Consider the following 26,409-nt stretch of genomic DNA (forward strand, 5'->3'; position numbering starts at 1 on the left):
TAAGAAATGAAATAATGAAGAAGTATGAGAAGCAACTCGTTATACGGGAAGACGGAATTCGATATTTTGCAAATCGTATTTGGGTACCGAAGTTGGGTGGATTAAGGAAGTTGATATTGAATGAGGCACATAAGACAAGATACTCAATACATCCTGGAGTTGGAAAGATGTATCAAGATCTTAAGACACGTTATTGGTGGCCTAATTTAAAGACAGACGTTGCAACATATGTTGGGGAGTGTTTAACTTGTTCCAAAGTCAAAGCAGAACACCAGAAGCTGTTAGGGTTACTTCAACAACCAGAAATTCCAGAATGGAAATGGGACGGTATTACCATGGATTTCATCACGAAGTTACCAAAGACTGCCTGGGGATACGACACCATTTGGGTGATTGTTGATCGTCTCACCAAGTCTGCACATTTCTTGCCTATAAAGGAAACGGATAGAATGGAGAAACTATTACGATTGTATATAAAGGAAGTTGTTTCAAGGCATGGAATACCTATTTCCATTATATCTGATCGTGATAGTAGATTTACCTCAAAGTTCTGGCAAGCACTACAGGAGGCACTAGGAACTCGTTTAGATATGAGTACCGCATATCATCCGCAAACGGACGGGCAGAGTGAAAGAACAATTCAGACTCTTGAAGATATGCTCAGGGCATGTGTGATCGATTTTGGAAACGGATGGGATAAGTATTTACCGTTAGCAGAATTCTCGTATAATAATAGTTATCATGCGAGCATTGGAGCTGCGCCATTCGAAGCATTGTATGGAAGGAAGTGTAGATCTCCTATCTGTTGGAATGAAGTAGGAGATCGACAATTAACTGGTCCCGAGATCATACACGAAACGACTGAGAAGATAGTACAAATCAAGGAGAGATTGAAAACAGCCCGTAGTCGCCAAAAGAGCTACGCCGATGTCCGAAGGAAACCATTAGAGTTTCAGGTCGGGGACATGGTTATGTTAAAGGTGTCACCTTGGAAAGGTGTAATACGTTTCGGCAAAAGGGGTAAGCTGAACCCAAGATATGTAGGCCCGTTCAAGATTATTGAACGCATTGGACCGGTAGCTTATCGACTTGAGTTACCGCAACAACTCGCCGGGGTACATAATACCTTTCACGTCTCAAACCTTAAGAAGTGTCTTGCAAAGGAAGACCTCACTATTTCTCTTGAAGAAATCCATATCGACGAGAAACTACAATTCGTCGAAGAACCAATCGAAATCATGGACCGTGAAGTTAAACAGCTCAAACAGAGCAACATACCGATTGTTAAGGTTCGTTGGAATGCTAGAAGAGGTCCCGAGTTTACTTGGGAACGAGAGGATCAGATGAAACAAAAGTATCCACACTTGTTTCTCGATGACGCAAAATAGGTACAATTTTAAAATTTCGGGACGAAATTTATTTAACGGGGAGGTAATGTAACGACCCGCACTTTTTCGATCATTCTATACTTATAAGATTAATATTTACATAAATTAAACCTTACCAACATGATAAGCAATCCAAATTGTTGAGAATTATGTTTTTGAAATGAGTTTTACACAACGATTGACTGTCTAGTTTGACCGATGATATCACGAACTATATAACATATGATAATTATACGTTTGTGTATATATATGTATATATACATATTTAACATGATCTAAGAATGTTGTAATATCTCATTTTGTATTAATAACAATAAGTTATAAGTATATTTTGAAACTACTAACTTAAGTTTTCAAAACGATAATCATACGTAACGTTATTTGACATAAATACTTATGATCTATAATGTTTATACATATATCGTATATGTAATGTATTTAATCACTTTTTAAGGACTTAAATACATAAAACAATATAAGTGTATTCACAAAAGATAGCTATATTTGAATTCTCATTCCATTTTTCACAAGATTTCTATACGTATATCTAGAGTATATGTACTCGTATCATACCTAGCTTCTATACGTATTTACTATTAGTATATACACATCAAATCACCACCTAACTAGCCATTATTACTGCCCTAGATGAGAGGTAATTAGAATTTGGAAGTTTGTTGACTAATTTCACAAAATAACAACTTGAAAATCTTGTCCATGTTTCCCATGAAAAACGTTTTTTTTAAGGCTTTATATACTCCATCCATTTTCAATCTTTACTACCACATTTTCTCTAAACAAAACACAATCTTAAGAACCTTATGTGTTCATCATAATCCCAGCAAGATACCATGAATATCTAGCTTCAAAAACATCACTTAATCACCATAATAAAACTCTTACAACAACACTTCAAGAAATCCTTCCAAGAACACAAACTTACTTCCAATCTTTCATCCAATTCCATCACCCTTTTGGTTCTAGGTTTTTACTCCTCTTTTACAGCAACCTTGTCCAAGGAACTTGAGGTAGTAACTATGTTCATAACCTTATTCGATTCATATATATATAGCTATCTTATTTTGTGGTATAAAATTTTAACAACAAGAACATAGTTTGAATGTTTTCAAACTTGTTTGCAAACTAAATAGATCCTTCTAAATTAACTTTTAAAATACTTCAAGACCTGTAATATAACATAAATATATGCTAATTTAACAAGGTATAACTTGGTTTTTCAAAGAACACCTTAAAAACTGAATTTACGACGTCGGAGTGTAACCGGGGGCTGTTTTGGGTTGGATAATTAAAAACCATCTTAAACTTTGAATTGGAGGTTTATTTTCTGGAAAAATGATTTTTACTATGAATATGTTAACGCATAAAAATTTTATGATTTAACTCAAAGTATAAGTATTTTTAGAAAAATAATCATTTAAGGTTGTTTACATGATGGAAAATGATTAACTTCATAAGTTTCACCAAAGTTTGACCTATGACCTGTGATTTCGAATACAAACTAAGGTATTTACAGTTCATATTCTTAAAGAGGGACTCGATCCAAGGAAGTGGCAAATTGAACCAACGAAAACGGAGTTGTAACGAACAAACTATGACCAAAACGAAATCGGATATCCAAGACTAATTTAACTACGTGATTAATTGGAAAAAAATTAAATAAATCACATATTTTTAAAATAACATGATATTTCATATATATGTACTCATAATTTAATTTTATATGGTTCAGGATCACCCGTAAACAATACGAGAAGATTAATCATAAGATTCCATGATTGTACGCAACACGTCATTTGACAACACCGGTACTTTATGTACGCAACACGTCATTTGACAACACCGGTACCGTGGGTCAAGATTAATCTCGACCAATACATATACAATGGGGGTTTTATTTATTTCGTTGGGGGTTTATTAAACACCTAAAAATGAACCATTTAAAATTGAATTACTAACATCGAACTGCTAACTACGGACTAAGGAATTATTAAAAGTATTATAAGTATATATATGTGACGATTGTTTAAAAAGAAAAGGTATTGATATATTATATATGGTTAGGTTTGTGATATCAATCGGAGACCAAGTCAAAATTACATATCTTCAAGACGAAAGTGAGTATATAGTCCCACTTTTAAACTCTAAGTATTTCGGGATGAGAATACATGTATTTTATGTTTTACGTTATGGACACAAGTAACTGAAAAATATATTCTACGTTGAGTTGTACCACTGGCATACTTCCCTGTAGCTTGGTAACTGTTATTTACAGCGGTATTGTAAATGCGAATCCTGTTGATAGATCTATCGGGCCTGACAACCCCAACCGGACTGGACGACCAGTATTCAACGGTTGCACAATACTTCGTTTCGTGACTACACTTGGTACAGTGTAGTAAGATTTCATATTAAAGGGAATATGCGACTTGATTAATTGTTAAGTATGGTTACCAAGTGCTCAACCACTTAGAATATTTTTATTAAACTGTTTATATACGAAATCTTGTGGTCTATATATATATTGCTGCCGGCATTAAACCTATATCTCACCAACGTTATGTTGACATTTTAAACATGTCTATTCTCAGGTGATAATTAGAAGCTTCCGCTGCAACATGTTGAATTTAAACAAGATCTTGAGTATGCATATTTGTGTCAAAAATAAAACTGCATATCGGAGGATTTGTAATGTAAAATATGCTAGAAATCGTATTGTTATCATCACATGTAAAGTTTGTAAGTCTAAGATTATCGCTAAACGATAATCATCTTTATTTCGTCCAAAGCTTGTATCAAAAAATAAGAATCATGGTTTGTAATGTATAATATATGCAGTTTTTCTTTTAAAAATGTCGCATATAGAGGTCAATACCTCACAATGAAATCATACGTTATCTAACACGTTCTTACGGTTAAGGACGGGTTATGACATAATTGAGTTGTGCTACTTATCTTAGACATACACTAGTGTTATGATGGTCAAACCTTGGTTAAGATAATGCAAACACATCAACGAGTTTTACACTTGAAGCTACAAGCATCAAGGATGAGAACCGTGATGAGCATCAAGCACCAAGAACCAATTGGAACACCTTACTTACTGTTTTCTGGAACTTATCAGTAACCTGGGCTATTGGAAATGTTGATTTCCAGCTATTTCGGTTCGATTATATGATTTTCCGTTTAGACCTCATCTTAATTCGAGTTACGGTTTAGGATTTTGTGGCCATCCGAAAGTCACTACACCCTTTTAACGTTGTGCTAAAATTTCTGACCTACTCGCACTTAAACCATCACCACGGTCAAACGAAGACGAGTGTGGTTTTGGAAATTGGTCAGCCTCTAGGGGACTCATATACAGAGCCATGGCAACTGGTCTCACCTCATTTCAGTTTGTATAGAGGTAGTGGTGACTGAACGAAATCAGACTTTATTTCAAACTCTATTCTTGATTGAAACTTACTTTACACTTTTTGATTAATGATGAATGATGAATGATGATGATACTTAACACCTAATTTACATACTTTTAAACCTTTGGGAATGATTTACAGACTTAGTAACTTTTGACTTAGGTTGAGGACCTTCCGGACCAACCACTTGCTTACTATTCCCGCGTATCGACTTTTACTACTTTCCACTGTGAGTTATAGCATCCCTTTTTTTACTTTAACTATTTTGGGAACTGAGAATACATGCACATTTTACGTTTTACATACTAGGCACGAGTACTTAAACTTTATATATATGTGGGTTATACAACGGCATAAACTTTCCCCTTAGCTCTGTAACGTTTGGTCATTGGTCTTTGAGCCGGTTGTAACATCCCGCGTTTTTCCGTTAAATTTATTTTAACACCGTCTTTTTTTTTTATAATATCTTTCGTATTTAAATTCGTCGACTCCGTTGACGAACGTTCATAATTTTCTCGTTATTTAATTATAACATCTCTCGTTAACTTACGTTTTAAAAATATTCGATCGGTTAAATCCCGCACCCGCTTCTAAACTCGAGGGACTAAAATTGACACGGGGCAAACTAGTTGACTAGGTCAACTAGTCCACCCCAATCACCACCATTCAACCATCTCCCTCTCTCTCTCTTTCTCTCTAGCAAGAACACACACACAAACCCCAACTTCATAAAATCATCATCTAAATTCGATCTAGGAGGCTTACAACAAAACAAATTACATTTTCGTGATCCTCTCTTCATTCTCTACGATTTGATACTAACTTCATCGATTTTGGGTAACAATTCTAAAACTCTAGATTTCTCTAAATTCGTGTTTTTGACTTGAAATGGTGTTAGTTAGTGTCTATGGCTCGTGTATAACATGAATATATGTTTTTTTTGCTCGATTCGTTGTTTTGAGTAACTAGTTTGAACATTTGAAATGGGTGTGCTAAATCCTTGATTTTGGATGAGTTAAAGTTGTTTAATTGTTAAAGTTCATGTTTTAATTGTGTTACTAGTATCATTAGCTACATTTTGATGTGTAGGTTGATTAAGAAAACTTCAAAAACCCGATTAAGGATTTTGTGATGTTTGACTAGGGTTTGATAGACTTTGAAATGATATTTTGATGCGTTGAATGCTTGTTAATGTTGTTAGTAAGTGTTTAGATGCAATGTATACTTAATTACCTTCGAAACGGCATATCGTATGTGTAAATTGGATTCCCGAATCATAAAATACGTTTTACGAACTTGAAACTTTGAAAATAAACCTTTCTTGATCAATTGACGAGTTTTCGGTTATTGTAAATGATGTTTTTGTTTGATGATATGTGGTTAGTTGTATTGCTCGTCAAAATACCTTTCCGAGGATATAAGATACATGTTTTGGTTGTTTGCGGATCATAAATGGTGAATGTTTGATGTTTGGTTCGTGCATACTTTGAAAAACTGACCAGAAATCTCTGCCCAGATGGTTGCGCGGCGCGCCCCATCCCCGCGCGGCGCGCAGATTGGCCTGGCCAGAATTCTGCTCACTTTGTCACTTTTCACGCGAAATGTTTGACTAGCTATCGACCTCCGATTCACATGAAACTTGTTTTAATATACTTGTATATGAATATTTAGCATAGAAAAATAGTCCGGGACCCGACCCGAAAGCGTTGACTTTTTCGTTGACTTTGACCAAGTTTGACTTTTAGTCAAACTTAACCAAACTTTTATACAATCATTCTAACATGCTTTTATACTTGTTTCTTGTATGAAACTTGACAACGTGATTCACATGCTATATTTAATCGAGTCGTATTGAGCCATAGGACTAATTGAACACATTTCACCCGACCTTGTGTCGTAACCGGTTAATTGATATAACTTACTTGTTTAGGTCAAGGCTAAGCAACTTTCATGCACACGTTTACTTGTTGAAGTACCTTTATACTCGTGCACTCGAGGTGAGATCATAGTCCCACCTTTTCAACAACTTTTATACTTTTAAATCGTGGGCTGAGAAAACATATACTTTGTTACATCTTGTACTACTTACTTTTATGTTTTGAACACAAGTGTGAAAACAAACATTCCACGTGCGAGTTAGAACAAAAATGCCTCAATTCGATTATCATTAGTTACACTTGCAGGGTGTAAGCGAGAACTTATATTGTGTGGCCATACGGGTTTAACAAACCCTCATTCGGACGGTTCGCTACCGTTATGCGGATGAAATATATTTTTGTGTTTTAGTGCGGGTTCTAGCACTGTGTGATGGGGTAACGTTGGTTAAGTTTTGATAATTGAGTGCTCGCGTATAACAACACTTTTGGAATGCAAATGATTTGGATAATCTACGTTATGGAAATACAAAATCTTGTGGTTCAAAAACAACGTTTAATACTTACTAAACCTATGATTTCACCAACGTTTTCGTTGACAGATTTTTCTATGTTTTTCTCAGGTCTTGCACGATATGTGATACATGCTTCCGCTCACTATTTGATACTTGCATTGGATGTCGAGTATACATGCATTACTTGGAGCGTCTTTTGACTTTACTTTAAACCGTGTCGCCTAGATTTCAAATGTACTTATAACCTTGTAACTTAACTTTTGGTTGAACAATTCTTGTAAACTTTGAAAACAATCTTTATTTTGAAATGAGGGCGACATATTTTGGTCAAACATTGTCATAAGGACTTATGACCAGGTAATGGGACCCACGTAGTCGACGCCGTCACTTGACGATTTGTCGGGGTCGCTACAAGTGGTATCAGAGCCTTGGTTGTAGGGATTTAGAGTTCATTTGTGTCCACCCCGAGTCATAGGGTACATAGGTGAATCTAGACTACAACCGGCATATAGACTGAAGTAGGAATTACTTGACTATTTGTGCATTTATACTCGAACTCTTCTATCATATCTAACTCGTATTCGATCTTGATCTTACGTTGATAAATTTTGTTGATGCGCCACCTTGACTTTATGAAGTAATGTTAAATGCACATGAGAATCAGGGTAATATAATTTCCGGGATTATATTACGGTGATTCATATGGACATTCCGACATTATGACATAAAGAATTTAAGGCGAGTCAAGGAAAAATTTTCTCTACATCATCATTCCCTATCATGATTAGTATTATTGAGAATACTAATCAACGATATTCTTGTGTCTTGAAGGAACAATGCCTCCCCGTCGCGGGCCACGTAATGAAACTTCCGAACAAGCTTTTCAACGCATGATAGCCACCGCCATAGGTGCGGTTATGGCTAGTATCTCCTCCGACATCAATAACAACCACAACCACAACAACCATGGAGCCGGTAATTCAAACGAGAGTTGCTCCTACAAAACTTTCATGGGGTGCAAACCTCACACCTTCGATGGGACCGGAGGACCGGTTGTGCTCACCCGATGGTTTGAGCAAACAGAAGCCGTTTTTAGCATAAGCGGTTGTCGGGACCAAGACAAAGTCAAATATTCCACCCACACTTTTGTCGGTATCGCCCTCACATGGTGGAATACGTATGTGCTGTCGGTGGGTATCGATGAAGCTCACACTCTCTCATGGGCCGACTTAAAGAAAAAGATGATCACCGAATACTTCCCGCGCGAAGAGACCCGTAAGCTCGAACACGAACTAAGAACTTTAAAAGCGGTCGGGAATGACCTAAAGGCATATAATCAACGATTTTCTGAGCTATCCTTGATGTGCCCAAACCTCGTGACCCCCGAACCTCTAAGGGTTGAACTTTACATGGATGGTCTTCCCAAGAGCATCAAACAAGGAGTAATGTCATCCAAACCCAGTAATCACCAAGAGGCCCTGAATATGGCCCGTCAATTGATCGAAACGGTAGACGAGATTGAAGTGCCGGCACCTAAAGCCGAGGATGAGTCGGGTGACAACAAAAGAAAATGGGAAGCCCCCCCAATCGAGTAACTACAACAACAACTTTTCCAAGGAACCTCTCACCCCCGTCGGCAAGAAAAGTTATGCCGGGACACGACCTTTTTGCAACAAATGCCACAAGCATCATTTTGGTGAATGTGGCAAGCTAATTTGCCATCGGTGCCAAGGTAGTGGTCATATTGCCAAGTATTGTGGAAGTACCGCCCCCGTCACTCAAAAGGGGCCCGACGCACCAAAGCCGAGTATTTGCTACAAATGCGGCCAATCGGGTCATTTTAGGAATGAATGCCCAAAGAATAAAGTAAAAACCAACGCGCGCCGTTGAACTTACAACATCGACACCTAGGATGCCCGAGACGATGATGGACTAGTCACGGGTACGTTTCTTCACAACAAACCATATATTTCATACTTATTCGATTCGAGTACCGTTAGACGTTTTATAACCAGGGATTTGACTCGTGCTCTTTATATTCCACCTCTTTCCCCCAGATACTACTTAGACGATTTAAGTGACCGACGGAAAATATTGTGTGCCTATAAATTTTATTGGAGGATATACGTTAAGACTTTTGACTTGACACCTATAGAACTAGGGAGCTCAGAACCTATTCGTAAAAAAAAAAAAAAAAAAAAAAAAAATAAAAAATGTTTCCCCATCATCTTGTATAGATTATTGTGAACTGAGTAATTTTCGGTTGGAAACCGATACCCTCTCCCTCGCATCCATGACCTCATGATTATTTGCACGAATCCCGTATGTTCCAAATCGACCTCCGTTCCAGTTATCATCAATTGGGGGTTAAGTGAGACGATGTCTCCTAAGCCACTTTCCGAACTCGCAACGTTAGTTGTAAAACTCTCTTAGTACCGTTTGATTTATTTAGGGCTCGCCCGTATCCATAAACCTCTTGAACCGCGTATGCAAATTCATATAGACTAATCTGTTATCGTATTTATAGATGACATCTTAACTTATTTAAGTAAAGAAGGAAAACGAACAACATCACCATCTTACGCTCGAACTTTTGAGAAAAGAGCAACTTTATTCCAAATTCTCCGAGTGAGAATTTCTGTTGAACGAAGTCAAATTTTCTAGACCATGATGTTAATGGTCAAGGCATTACAATCAATCTCGAAATCAAGCCACATGTAATCAGGAAACTCTCCCAACTCAGACTTATATTCGTAAAAATATTAGATCTCACCGGTTGTTACCGAAGATTCATTTCTGACTTTTCTCGTGTGTTATCGCCAAAAAAAAAAAAAGCCGTGCGCCTGCGGGCAAAGCGGACAATATTGTGGTCATGTTAAGCTGGGGTGTTACAGAATGGTATCACACGGTGTCACACGACTTTTAAACTCATTAACTCACTAAGGAAAACTCTAAGCCTCTCCGTGTTCGAACCTTGAGCGTGATTCTTCACACCAACATTTCTAGTTAAAATCGTATAGCAACAGATGGAACTCAAACATGGAAATATTTCTACATGAACGCCGAAAGGCATACTCTCTCGACTCAAAAATCAACATAACTAAAATTCGTTATTTTACACGAAGAATTCGAATACTAAATTGTGGATCCGATCAATCTTCTCGTCATCACGTACCACACTACATACCTCTATTATTTCACCGTCACCGTCTGATATTACTGGAATTTAAGATAGCACACAATCCAACGATACTTCACTCTTCTTTGACTTAACGCCCTTGTGTTCTGATAATCGGTCAACTATTATTCAACCCCGAACTATACAACTACATGTACTACCTCGTTTCTCTTTCAGACTTCAACTTTTGACAACTAGAGGCACGTTATGGCAACCTCTAGATGTAAACTCATCCTATTCTAAGTCCTCATTTCACTACTATCTTTACCGTTCGCATTTCCGTGTAAGGAAACTCCTTGTGACATTTCTCCATGGATAGAGAAATTCCTCATATTATATTAGTATTCGCCACGAGGGTGAATAGTCCTAACGAACATTTTTCGAACCCTAACTGACTTGTTCAAACATATCTTAAGAGATTCTATTCCAACACGGAGTATCTTTGTCAAATATCCTGTATCGAAATACTCGTTTCGCCTCTAGTTTTACAAGAAACCTTGGAGACCCGCTTAGACATGAGTACCGCGTACCACCCACAAACAGACGAACCGAACAAACGAACGATTTACGTCTTCAAAAGACGTGTTTCAAACTTGCATGGTCGCTTTTAGTAGATCCCTCTTACAACAGTAGTTACCACTCGTGTGTTCACACGCACTTTCCGAAACCCTATATGACCGCTAATGTCATACCCCTATTCGTTGGACCAAAACATGTGGCAAACAAAACACCGAATCTTAACTCATCCAAGAAACAACAATTGAGATAATCCAAGTCCGAGAAGGGCTCGAGACGACCCGTAGTCGCCCAAAAGAGTCATACCAAACTTAGATGAAAACCTCACAAATCCCAGTGTGTAACCGCGTAATATTGAGAAACCGCACCTTGGAAAGGTGTAATCCAATTTGGGAAATCGCGAAAGGCTATATCCGCAATATCGAACCTTTTGAAACCTTGGGGCGTATTGGAACCGCTTCCTATCGTTTAGAACTTCAGACTCAATTAAGTTTCCGTTTACCCTACATTTCGTGTAACAAACTTAGAAACGTGTCCTGTGGAACAGGAACGTGCAATCCTGCTAGGTACATCAACTATCGATGACAAACTTCTCTTCATAGGAAAACCAGTTGAAACCGGGGATCGTAAAACCAAACCTTAATACAACGTAAAACCCTGACTATCCAAATTCATGAGAACACTCAAGGACGTTCCTACACTTATTCATATTATGAACAACGTAAAGTCTCGAGTAAGAGATATCGACTACTACTTCCAACTAAATTTCGGGACGAAATTTCTTTTGAGGTGTGGATAATGTAACATCCCGCGTTTTTCCGTTAAATTTATTTTAACACCGTCTTTTTTTTTTATAATATCTTTCGTATTTAAATTCGTCGACTCCGTTGACGAACGTTCATAATATTCTCGTTATTTAATTATAACATCTCTCGTTAACTTGCGTTTTAAAAATATTCGATCGGTTAAATCCCGCACCCGCTTCTAAACTCGAGGGACTAAAATTGACACGGGGCAAACTAGTTGACTAGGTCAACTAGTCCACCCCAATCACCACCATTCAACCATCTCCCTCTCTCTCTCTTTCTCTCTAGCAAGAACACACACACAAACCCCAACTTCATAAAATCATCATCTAAATTCGATCTAGGAGGCTTACAACAAAACAAATTACATTTTCGTGATCCTCTCTTCATTCTCTACGATTTGATACTAACTTCATCGATTTTGGGTAACAATTCTAAAACTCTAGATTTCTCTAAATTCGTGTTTTTGACTTGAAATGGTGTTAGTTAGTGTCTATGGCTCGTGTATAACATGAATATATGTTTTGTTTGCTCGATTCGTTGTTTTGAGTAACTAGTTTGAACATTTGAAATGGGTGTGCTAAATCCTTGATTTTGGATGAGTTAAAGTTGTTTAATTGTTAAAGTTCATGTTTTAATTGTGTTACTAGTATCATTAGCTACATTTTGATGTGTAGGTTGATTAAGAAAACTTCAAAAACCCGATTAAGGATTTTGTGATGTTTGACTAGGGTTTGATAGACTTTGAAATGATCTTTTGATGCGTTGAATGCTTGTTAATGTTGTTAGTAAGTGTTTAGATGCAATGTATACTTAATTACCTTCGAAACGGCATATCGTATGTGTAAATTGGATTCCCGAATCATAAAATACGTTTTACGAACTTGAAACTTTGAAAATAAACCTTTCTTGATCAATTGACGAGTTTTCGGTTATTGTAAATGATGTTTTTGTTTGATGATATGTGGTTAGTTGTATTGCTCGTCAAAATACCTTTCCGAGGATATAAGATACATGTTTTGGTTGTTTGCGGATCATAAATGGTGAATGTTTGATGTTTGGTTCGTGCATACTTTGAAAAACTGACCAGAAATCTCTGCCCAGATGGTTGCGCGGCGCGCCCCATCCCCGCGCGGCGCGCAGATTGGCCTGGCCAGAATTCTGCTCACTTTGTCACTTTTCACGCGAAATGTTTGACTAGCTATCGACCTCCGATTCACATGAAACTTGTTTTAATATACTTGTATATGAATATTTAGCATAGAAAAATAGTCCGGGACCCGACCCGAACGCGTTGACTTTTTCGTTGACTTTGACCAAGTTTGACTTTTAGTCAAACTTAACCAAACTTTTATACAATCATTCTAACATGCTTTTATACTTGTTTCTTGTATGAAACTTGACAACGTGATTCACATGCTATATTTAATCGAGTCGTATTGAGCCATAGGACTAATTGAACACATTTCACCCGACCTTGTGTCGTAACCGGTTAATTGATATAACTTACTTGTTTAGGTCAAGGCTAAGCAACTTTCATGCACACGTTTACTTGTTGAAGTACCTTTATACTCGTGCACTCGAGGTGAGATCATAGTCCCACCTTTTCAACAACTTTTATACTTTTAAATCGTGGGCTGAGAAAACATATACTTTGTTACATCTTGTACTACTTACTTTTATGTTTTGAACACAAGTGTGAAAACAAACATTCCACGTGCGAGTTAGAACAAAAATGCCTCAATTCGATTATCATTAGTTACACTTGCAGGGTGTAAGCGAGAACTTATATTGTGTGGCCATACGGGTTTAACAAACCCTCATTCGGGCGGTTCGCTACCGTTATGCGGATGAAATATATTTTTGTGTTTTAGTGCGGGTTCTAGCACTGTGTGATGGGGTAACGTTGGTTAAGTTTTGATAATTGAGTGCTCGCGTATAACAACACTTTTGGAATGCAAATGATTTGGATAATCTACGTTATGGAAATACAAAATCTTGTGGTTCAAAAACAACGTTTAATACTTACTAAACCTATGATTTCACCAACGTTTTCGTTGACAGATTTTTCTATGTTTTTCTCAGGTCTTGCACGATATGTGATACATGCTTCCGCTCACTATTTGATACTTGCATTGGATGTCGAGTATACATGCATTACTTGGAGCGTCTTTTGACTTTACTTTAAACCGTGTCGCCTAGATTTCAAATGTACTTATAACCTTGTAACTTAACTTTTGGTTGAACAATTCTTGTAAACTTTGAAAACAATCTTTATTTTGAAATGAGGGCGACATATTTTGGTCAAACATTGTCATAAGGACTTATGACCAGGTAATGGGACCCACGTAGTCGACGCCGTCACTTGACGATTTGTCGGGGTCGCTACACCGGTGAACGCGAATCTTAGATATTGATCCATAGGGTTTGACATCCCCACTCGGGCTAGTAGCGCTAGCATTTAACGGGTATTTAATACTTCATAAACTTACGCACTCGCCAAGTGTACTTTTAGGGGGTGTTATTTACGTTAAGTTAGTTACCAAGTGCCCACGGTTATACATATACTTTTCATACTGTTTTGAAACACTGAAATCTCGTGGCCTACCTTACATTACTATTATACTTAAACTATAGCTCACCAACCTTTGTGTTGACGTTTTTAAGCATGTTTTTCTCAGGTGCTTAAGGTTTGATTGCTTCCGCTGTAGTTGCCATGCTTTGTAGACTCCCGCTGCTTGTGTTAGAGATGTCTTCGTATGAAACGTTTATCTTGCATTCACAAACTTTATTATTTTTAAACAATGTATTCGTAACGACCATTGGGTCACGTACTATTATTAATTGCTTCTATTCATAGAAGCACACTATCGGTTGTAACACTTTTAATGATTGGTTAAGACGTCACTCCGTTTTATGAATGCAAACTTATTTTAAAATAGCATATAGTGTTTGACCTTGTAATGATCCTGTTGTTGATGATCCGTACACGTTAATTTTGTATGGGGCATCACATTTGGTATCAGAGCATTGGTTGTATGGAATTAGGTTGCATTAGTGAGTCTAGACCGGACCGAGTAGGATTTACTAATAGGACTAATCTACAACTTGCTAGTTTACTTGTTTCTGCGGAACTTGCTGCATGCTGCTGCTTACTTTTACGGCTATATGCCGTATGCTACTACATGATTTCACTACTGCATGATACTATCTGCTTTTGATTGCCTGATACTTCTGTAGGATTCGTTATTATTGTCATGCTACTTACTGCTATAGATGATCTAGACTGTCGTAGTTACTTTGCCTAATACGTGCTTGCTTTATGACTTACTGACATGGAAAAAGTTATTTTTCCTTGTTCAGATGTCGGATATTCCACCTGTTATCATTTTGGAGAGCGACTCAGACTAATCCGCCACCTCGCCTGCTACTGCTGCCGACACACAGATCCTGTCCTCTTTACCCTCCAGCGACTTTGGCGCTTCGTCCTCTGGAGACAGTAGCCATGCACCCGACCCAGTGATCATCTCAGACGAACATAAGGATCCACCGGAGATTCCAGCTCCACTTATCCTAGGACCCTCCGAGCCACAGCACCATTCTGGTGGTGCTGTGATTCCTGGGAATATGGGGACGTTCCTTTTCGGAATGAGCATGGTCATTGGGCTAGACGCCTTCCTGATGGACGTGTTGTGCTGATTCCACCCGGAAGATACCGACTAATGACTACTGGCTGAGCACATCCACCTTCCGATGATTCCGACGACTCGTCATCCGACGATTCCAGCGACGAGGATTCCGACGATGATTCTGACGAGGACCCTGAGGAGGCACCCGTGCAGCCACCCTCTACCCCACTGAAGAAGCGATATCGTTTTGATGGTACTGTTATTCTAGGGGTTAAAGGAAGTAGGTCGTTCATTAACGCACATGGACTGAAGGTTAGAGTTACCGCCCATAAGGGGCTTGTGTCGTATCCTGCTGATCCATTAATACGTAAGGCTTCCCATTACGCAGCATCTACTTCTGGTGTAGGACCGTCTGCACCACCAGCTCCACCAGCATCATCTGCACCACCGGTACTACCTGCACCATTAGCACCGCCTGCTCCACCAGCCTCTCCCTCTGTCGAGGAACTGACGAGGGAGGTGGATACCCTCCGTGCTCGGGTAACTGAGCTCGAGGACCAGGTGTCCCACATGATGGACATCCTTTACCCACCGTCACCATAGGGCTATTGTATTAGATTTCATTATGTAATCTCATTTGTAGTTTCATGTTCCACTCATGTATTGTATGAATCTTATGCGAATGTATGCAACTTTTTATTAATGAATGGAACTTAGTGTTGTTTAATCTTTGTAGGGTGCTCTATTTACGTTACTGTATGATGATTTTGTGGTATCTTATATCTAGTTGCATTACTTAATTAACATGTGTTGTGTTGATTCCATGTTGGTTACCACATACTGTATTATTATTTGAATGCTGGATTTTGACTTGAGTCAAAAATTTTGTTTAGAAGATCAATGGCCAACGGAAGATCAATGCCCACAGCAGCACAGATTGAAGAAATGATAGCCGAACGGGTAGCCGCAGCTATAGCAGAAATGAACCCTCAAGTTCCACCGGTTATCCAGCACAATCATAACGGGTGCACATACAAGGAACTCCAAAGCTGTAAGCCCCACAATTTTAGTGGTACTGAGGGGCCAATTGGACTTACAAGGTGGTTTGAGAAATTGGAAGCTGTGTTCCGTGTGAGCAACTGTTCAGAAACGAACAAAACCAAGTATACCTCATGTACGCTGTCGGACGGTGCCTTAACCTGGTGGAACACACTTGCTCAAGCTAAGGGTATTGATGAGGCATATGCTACCCTGTGGGAGGAATTTAAAGGTTGTGGGAACTGAGATACAGAAAATGGAGGCTGAGTTCTGGGATTTGAAGGTTGTGGGAACTGATCTCGTAGGTTATAATCGTAGGTACTTGGAACTAGCTCTGATGTGTCTTACGATGGTTACCCCGGAATTTAAGCGAATGGAACGATACTTTTGGGGACTTCCCAAGTCCATCCAAGGAAATGTCACCTCTTAAAAACCAGCTGATGTCCCGGAAGCTATGCGCATGGCGCGTACCCTGATGAACCAAATCACCAGCAAAGAACTAGAAAAGGCTAAATCCGAATTGGGTAGTAGTGAGAAGCATAAGTGGGACAACAAAAAGGGGAGGGTCTTTGAACAAAACCCTACTAAGAGGCACAACGATGGAAGGATCCCCAACCTGAACCCTAGCTCGAAATCTAACTACAAGGGTAGTCTGCCGCAGTGCAAGAGATGCTACAAGCATCACACTGAGTACTGCAACGTGGTCTGTGAAAAAAGTAAAAGGACTGGGCATATTGGCAAAGACTGCAAGATCGCCACCCTGAATGTGAAGACAAACCCTACTGGACCAAGAAAGTGCGATGAGTGTGGACAACCGGGCCACTTCAAAAATGAGTGTCCCAACAAGAGAAAGGACGGCGGACCACCGCGTGGCAGAGCTTTCAACGTAAACACAAGGGATGCCCGTGAGAACCCCGACTTGGTTACAGGTATATTCACTATCAACAATCTATTAGCTTATGTCCTATTTGATACTGGTGCCGATAGAAGTTATGTATGTAGACACTTTTGCTCTAAGATAAATTGGTCGTTAGTTCCTTTAAAGGAGAGTATGCTTGTAGAGTTAGCCAATGGAAAACTTGAGAAAGTTGACCAAATTAGCCGAGGAGCTATTATCAACATAGCTGGTGTGGATTTCGAGATTGACTTGATACCTATTAAATTGGGAAGCTTTGATGTTATTGTCGGTATGGACTGGTTGACCAAGATAAGGTCCGACAATATCTGTGGAGATAAAGCTCTTCGTATACCACACGGAGATGGTGAGCCACTGATTATTTACGGAGAGAGATGTAGCTCGAAACTGAATCTCATTAGTTTCATGAAAGCGCAAAAGCTCATGAAGAAATGACGTCTTGCTATTTTAGCACATGTGAAAACGTTAGAAACTGACGTGAAGATCGTGGACGACGTATGAATTGTGAACGAATTTTCTGAGGTTTTTCCAGAAGAATTGCCTGGATTACCGCCACCGAGAGCAGTGGAGTTTCAGATCGATTTAGTGCCAGGGGCTGCACCTGTAGCTCGCGCACCTTATCGACTCGCACCTTCCGAAATGCAAGAGTTGCAGAGCCAACTACAAGAACTGCTAGACCGTGGATTTATCCAACCAAGTTTCTCGCCTTGGGGCGCACCTGTTTATTTGTGAAGAAGAAGGAAGGATCATTCCGCATGTGTATCGACTACCGTGAACTCAACAAATTGACGATCAAGAATCGGTATCCTCTTCCCCGAATTGACGATCTTTTCGATCAACTGCAAGGATCGAGCGTTTACTCTAAGATCGATTTGCGATCCGGTTATCACTAGTTGAGGGTGAAAGAGAGCGATGTGATGAAGAATGCATTCAGAACTCGTTATGGCCATTATGAGTTTCTCGTGATGCCATTCCGTTTAACCAACGCACCTGCCGTATTTATGGATCTCATGAATCGTATCTGCAAGCCATACCTGGATAAGTTCGTTATCATCTTCATAGATGATATCCTCATCTACTCCAAAAGCAAAGAAGAACATGAACATCATCTTCGTCTAGTGTTGGAACTCTTGAGACAAGAGTAACTTTATGCAAAATTCTTCAAGTGTGAGTTTTGGTTGAAGGAAGTCTAATTTCTGGGTCACATTGTGAGTAACCAGGATATCAAAGTTGATCCCGAAAAGATCGAAGCTATCAGTAAGTGGGAAACCCCCACTACTCCGACTCATATCCGCTAATTTTTAGGCCTCGCCGGTTACTACCGAAGATTTATTGAAGGTTTCTCTCTGATTGCGCGTCCTTTGACCGCGCTGACTCACAAAGGAAAGAAGTTCATTTGGGAACCCGAACAGGAATCAGCATTTCAAACCTTGAAAAAGAAGTTAACCACCACACCTATCTTATCACTCCCTGAGGGCCAGTGATGATTTCATCGTTTATTACGATGCTTCGAAAAGTAGTTTTGGTTGTCACCTGATGCAACACACAAAGGTTATCGCTTACGCCTTTCGACAACTGAAGATTCACGAGCGAAATTACATAACGCACGATCTCGAGCTTGGAGCCGTTGTCTTTGCATTAAAGCTGTGGAAACACTACCTTTATGGAACGAAGAGCACTATTTTCACCGATCATAAAAGCCTCCAATGTAGTGACTCGAACTTTTCCATGTTTATATATATTAATTGAGATTGATATTTACATGATTAAATGTTTCCAACATGTTAAGCAATCAAACTTGTTAAGACTTGATTAATTGAAATATGTTTCATATAGACAATTGACCACCCAAGTTGACCGGTGATTCACGAACGTTAAAACTTGTAAAAACTATATGATGACATATATATGGGTATATATATAGTTAACATGATACTATGATAAGTAAACATATCATTAAGTATATTAACAATGAACTACATATGTAAAAACAAGGCTACTAACTTAATGATTTTTAAACGAGACATATATGTAACGATTATCGTTGTAAAGACATTTAATGTATATATATCATATTAAGAGATATTCATACATGATAATATCATGATAATATAATAATTTAAAATCTCATTTGATATTATAAACATTGGGTTAACAACATTTAACAAGATCGTTAACCTAAAGGTTTCAAAACAACACTTACATGTAACGACTAACGATGACTTAACGACTCAGTTAAAATGTATATACATGTAGTGTTTTAATATGTATTTATAAACTTTTGAAAGACTTCAATACACTTATCAAAATACTTCTACTTAACAAAAATTCTTACAATTACATCCTCGTTCAGTTTCATCAACAATTCTACTCGTATGCACCCGTATTCGTACTCGTACAATACACAGCTTTTAGATGTATGTACTATTGGTATATACACTCTAATGATCAGCTCTTAGCAGCCCATGTGAGTCAACTAACACATGTTGGAACCATCATTTGGCAACTAGCATGAAATATCTCATAAAATTACAAAAATATGAGTAATCATTCATGACTTATTTACATGAAAACAAAATTACATATCCTTTATATCTAATCCATACACCAACGACCAAAAACACCTACAAACACTTTAATTCTTCAATTTTCTTCATCTAATTGATCTCTCTCAAGTTCTATCTTCAAGTTCTAAGTGTTCTTCATATATTCTACAAGTTCTAGTTACATAAAATCAAGAATACTTTCAAGTTTGCTAGCTCACTTCCAATCTTGTAAGGTGATCATCCAACCTCAAGAAATCTTTGTTTATTACAGTAGGTTATCATTCTAATACAAGGTAATAATCATATTCAAACTTTGGTTCAATTTCTATAACTATAACAATCTTATTTCAAGTGATGATCTTACTTGAACTTGTTTTCGTGTCATGATTCTGCTTCAAGAACTTCGAGCCATCCAAGGATCCGTTGAAGCTAGATCCATTTTTCTCTTTTCCAGTAGGTTTATCCAAGGAACTTAAGGTATTAATTATGTTCATAACATCATTCGATTCATATATATAAAGCTATCTTATTCGAAGGTTTAAACTTGTAATCACTAGAACATAGTTTAGTTAATTCTAAACTTGTTCGCAAACAAAAGTTAATCCTTCTAACTTGACTTTTAAAATCAACTAAACACATGTTCTATATCTATATGATATGCTAACTTAAAGATTTAAAACCTGGAAACACGAAAAACACCGTAAAACCGGATTTACGCCGTCGTAGTAACACCGCGGGCTGTTTTGGGTTAGTTAATTAAAAACTATGATAAACTTTGAATTAAAAGTTGTTATTCTGAGAAAATGAGTTTTATTATGAACATGAAACTATATCCAAAAATTATGGTTAAACTCAAAGTGGAAGTATGTTTTCTAAAATGGTCATCTAGACATCGTTCTTTCGACTGAAATGACTACCTTTACAAAAACAACTTGTAACTTATTTTTCCGACTATAAACCTATAATTTTTCTGTTTAGATTCATAAAATAGAGTTCAATATGAAACCATAGCAATTTGATTCACTCAAAACGGATTTAAAATGAAGAAGTTATGGGTAAAACAAGATTGGAAAATTTTTCTCATTTTAGCTACGTGAAAATTGGTAACAAATCTATTCCAACTATAACTTAATCAACTTGTATTGTATATTATGTAATCTTGAGATACCATAGACACGTATACAATGTTTCGACCTATCATGTCGACACATCTATATATATTTCGGAACAACTATAGACACTCTATATGTGAATGTTGGAGTTAGCTATACAGGGTTGAGGTTGATTCCAAAATATATATAGTTTGAGTTGTGATCAATACTGAGATACGTATACACTGGGTCGTGGATTGATTCAAGATAATATTTATTGATTTATTTCTGTACATCTAACTGTGGACAACTAGTTGTAGGTTACTAACGAGGACAGCTGACTTAATAAACATAAAACATCAAAATATATTAAAAGTGTTGTAAATATATTTTGAACATACTTTGATATATATGTATATATTGTTATAGGTTCGTGAATCAACCAGTGGCCAAGTCTTACTTCCCGACGAAGTAAAAATCTGTGAAAGTGAGTTATAGTCCCACTTTTAAAATCTAATATTTTTGGGATGAGAATACATGCATGTTTTATAAATGATTTACAAAATAGACACAAGTACGTGAAACTACATTCTATGGTTGAATTATCGAAATCGAATACGCCCCTTTTTATTAAGTTTGGTAATCTAAGAATTAGGGAACAGACACCCTAATTGATGCGAATCCTAAAGATAGATCTATTGGGCCTAACAAACCCCATCCAAAGTACCGGATGCTTTAGTACTTCGAAATTTATATCATATCCGAAGGGTGTCCCGGAATGATGGGGATATTCTTATATATGCATCTTGTTAATGTCGGTTACCAGGTGTTCACCATATGAATGATTTTTATCTCTATGTATGGGATGTGTATTGAAATATGAAAGCTTGTGGTCTATTATTATGATTTGATATATATAGGTTAAACCTATAACTCACCAACATTTTTGTTGACGTTTTAAGCATGTTTATTCTCAGGTGATTATAAAGAGCTTCCGCTGTCGCATACTTAAATAAGGACGAGATTTGGAGTCCATGCTTATATGATATTGTGTAAAAACTGCATTCAAGAAACTTATTTTGTTGTAACATATTTGTATTGTAAACCATTATGTAATGGTCGTGTGTAAATAGGATATTTTAGATTATCATTATTTGATAATCTACGTAAAGCTTTTTAAACCTTTATTGATGAAATAAAGGTTATGGTTTGTTTTAAAATGAATGCAGTCTTTGAAAAACGTCTCATATAGAGGTCAAAACCTCGCAACGAAATCAATTAATATGGAACGTTTTTAATCAATAAGAACGTGACATTTCAGTTGGTATCAGAGCGTTGGTCTTAGAGAACCATAATTTTGCATTAGTGTGTCTTATCGAGTTTGTTAGGATGCATTAGTGAGTCTGGACTTCGACCGTGTTTACTTGAAAAATGATTGCTTAACAAATTTTGTTGGAAACTATATATTTTTAACATGTGAATATTATGTGATATATTAATCACTTAACGCGTTTGATATTATGTGATAGATGTCTACCTCTAGAACAAGTCCCATTGACTCACCTAATAATAATGAAGAGTCAAATGTAAATTGGAATGATTCGTGGACTGATTCACAAGTTCCCGAAGAGGAACCGGAAGAAGAGTCAGAACCGGAAGAAGAATCGGAACCGGAAGAAGAATCGGAACCGGATGAAGAAATAGAACCGGTGGGGGAAATAATAAAACGGTTAAGTAAAAGAAAATCCTCAACCTACCGACCAAGGTTAATTATGGTCAATGGTGTTTCCGCCAAGGAAGCAAAATATTGGGAGGATTACCAATTCTCCGATGAATCGGATTCCGACGAGAATTCCTATGATGTTATAGAAATTACCCCAACTGAATTTAAAAAGGCAAAAGAAAATAATAAGGGAAAGGGCATAAAAATAGAGAAATCTAATTCCAACCCCGATGAACTTTATATGTATCGTCAACCCCCGAAGTCCTTAAGTTGTAACAATGACCCGGGAACCTCTAAACCACCAGGATTTTCTAAACCAATGTGGAAAACAACGGCTCGTATTAGGGGAACATCATATATCCCTAGAAACTTGGCAAAACGAACCAAAACCGAAGAAGAAGAAACAAGCAAGTCGGAATAAGATAGTTGAATTCGTGTGGTGTAATATATGTAATATAGTGTGCTTATGCTTTAAGATATATGTAAAAATTGCTTGTATTAATAAGTATTTTTTTATGAATCTAACTCTTGTCTATTTTACAGTATAAAAACATAAAATGGATAGACAACCCAATATTTTAAGAGACCTACCCGGAGACATGATTGATGAAATCTTGTCTAGAGTCGGTCAGAATTCCTTGGCACAACTATTTAACGCGAGATCAGTTTGTAAGACATTCGAAGAACGTTCCAAGAATGCCTTGGTTTATAAAAGGCTTTCGTTCGAAAGATGGGGGATATCACATTGGTAAATCCATAAGTTACGATGTGTTTACTTTGACGCATATATTGCGGGGAACCCAAATGCTATTTTACGCAATGGGTTAAGAAATTATTTTGACTCAATATATCCGAATATTGGACTTCGTGATTTAGAAAAAGCGGCTAACATGCAACATAAAGAAGCATGTTATGCTTACGGATTAGTAATGTTCGCTTCTCACCAAAGTGAGAACAAGAACATCGGGCTACAACTATTAAACAAAACGTTCCCACAAGTGACGGAGTCGGTAATTGGGGTAAGAAATGAGGTTTTTAGATTGTTACGGGACTGTTGGACATTACGTAACCCTCGTCCCTTTGACGACGTTACAACACGCTGTCTTATCAACGGCCATAACGGTTATGTTCTACAAGACCAAGGATGGGAAGTAATCCTAGTAAAACCAGAATGCATGACTTGTTTCTGGACGTATGAATTATGTGTCTTTATTGCCTTTGGTGAACGACTTGTGTACTAGCTAGAATTATCTTCACAACCATCTTGTATCAAATTTATTGTGTGCTATATTTCATGCTATATGTAAAATAAGCGGTATTGTAAGTTTGTAAAATATTGTGTAAAAGTTTGAACGCGAAATATTATTATAATCAGTTTTTCATATAGAATTGTAGTAGTTGAATTGTATATTAGCTACTAAGTATGAACTTAACGGGTAGGTACTATCCGAATTTAAACTTATAAAACGCTAATATGAAGAAAAAGCTTTTATAAATGAGTTCATATTATGCTACGAAATACTATTAACTACTCTTAATATTCTGTATGATTAACTTGTTCCATTTGACTATTTTGAAGGAAATGGCACCGACTACTCGACACACCGTGAATATGAATGAAGAGGAATTCCGTACTTTTCTAGCTTCAAACATAGCCGCAGTACAGGCTGCGCTACATACCAACAATAACCTTGGATCTAGAAGTACAGGAAATCGTGTAGGATGCACCTACAAAGAATTCACTGCCTGCAAACCTTTGGAATTTGATGGAACTGAAGGACCGATCGGTGTTTGCCATAAGTAAGTGTACTGAAGAGGACAAAGTGAAGTACGCTACGCATACCTTCACAGGTTCTGCGTTAACATGGTGGAATACCTATCTAGAGCAAGTGGGACAAGACGATGCGTACGCACTACCGTGGTCAGCATTCAAGCACTTGATGAACGAGAAGTACCGTCCCAGAACCGAGGTCAATAAGCTCAAGACAGAACTTAGAGGGTTACGAACCCAAGGATTTGATATTACCACGTACGAAAGACAATTCACAGAATTGTGCCTATTGTGTCCGGGAGCATTCGAAGATGAGGAAGAGAAGATCGACGCGTTTGTGAAAGGATTACCGGAAAGAATCCAAGAAGATATAAGTGATGGAATTTAACAAGTTCATAAAACATGTTCTTCTAGTTAACAAAATTACAAAACCAATTTGTAGTAGTGTTAAAGCAAGCGGAAGCAAAAGTTAGGTTCATGTTTATATGTTTAACCATTTAGTTAAATTCCATGTTAATATCAAGTCTTGAATCATATGCTTACAAATAAAAGGAGAGGATAAGAAATGTATTTACCTCCTCAAGCTAGTTGAGGGTTGTTTAACACAAGGAGATGATGAACAAGTGTGTTAAAACTCCAAGCTTTTGATGCACCAACACCACCCTTGAACTTAGTTATGTATTAGACACTTAATCACCTTTAAACTTAGCTTGGAACCCACTTCTCTTGCACCCTAAAAACTGGACAGCAGCTTAAGAAAAGATGAAGGTGAATGGAGTCTCAAAACAATGAAACCTCAAGAGGTGATACCCCAAACTTGTACCCAACACTTAATACTATGGTTAGGATTTAATTATACTTGATTATCACTTGAAAAACCAAGCTTTTGAACCCTTTATCTCAAGTGATAATAGTTTAGAAAACCGATTTTCTAAATTTCAAGTGTCGCGTATTTATTTAACGATCCAACCGTTAAGATTAAATACTTGTAAAGTGTTGGTAAGCTTGTTATTGGGTATGACCCGACTTGGATCATAACACATTAGCCACATTAGTTTAATATGTCTCTCGGGCATACGAAATATCTTCAATCTCCCACTTGCACGAGAAACATAAGAAATTAATGCAAGTGATGGATACCACCAAACGACCGTTCATCACCCCCAATATGTTATGACTTTGTGCCATTCAATAACATCATCCCTTTCAAGTTCCCATCTCGAATATGAATGGGTGAATCTTTCATTATATATCCTTTTGTCCTAGATGTCATGTTAAATCCAAGAGACATAGAATGATCACTCTCTTATAGATTTAACTTTATCAGGCCTTAGACATCCGACTCTCAACAAATAAGAGGGACAAATTCCATCTTGACTGCATACGTCCTAGATACTACACCTTGTACCATACCTGAGGCCTCCCTTATGTACTACCATATTTCAGAATAGCGAAGGAAAGAATCAAGGCACAATATTTGGTGAATATCTGAACCCAATATGTGTCTCAGGTCAGAGGATATAATGATATTCTCCTTTACTCAAGATTACATGTGATCAACCATAAAGGCTCCATATAGTTAATCTTGAGAGCGGGTCTTCCAATATTTGTGTCCCACAAATATCTATGAACCTTGGTTGCAACCTTGCCCCACATTCACCATTTGAATGTTAACCAATCCAAGTTCATAATAGTCTAGACCTCACACTTGTTCCCACAAATGTGATCAACTACGGAATTTAGAATAATAGTTTATTCATGGATAAAATATGCAATATTGGAACATGACTCATAATTAAATTAATACCATAATTATATTAATGAGCTTGAATAATTTCGTTCTGGTACAATACTTAAAACAGATCATGACCAATCACTAGAATATCGAAGCCCTAATGCACAAATATATCCCTCATGTTTTGGCCCATGTAAGAGCTTCGTGAGTGGATCCGCTATATTATGATCTGTGTGAACTTTGTGAATA

This window comes from Rutidosis leptorrhynchoides, chromosome 9, assembly GCF_046630445.1.
Source record: "Rutidosis leptorrhynchoides isolate AG116_Rl617_1_P2 chromosome 9, CSIRO_AGI_Rlap_v1, whole genome shotgun sequence".
NCBI classification, from domain to species: Eukaryota; Viridiplantae; Streptophyta; class Magnoliopsida; order Asterales; family Asteraceae; genus Rutidosis; species Rutidosis leptorrhynchoides.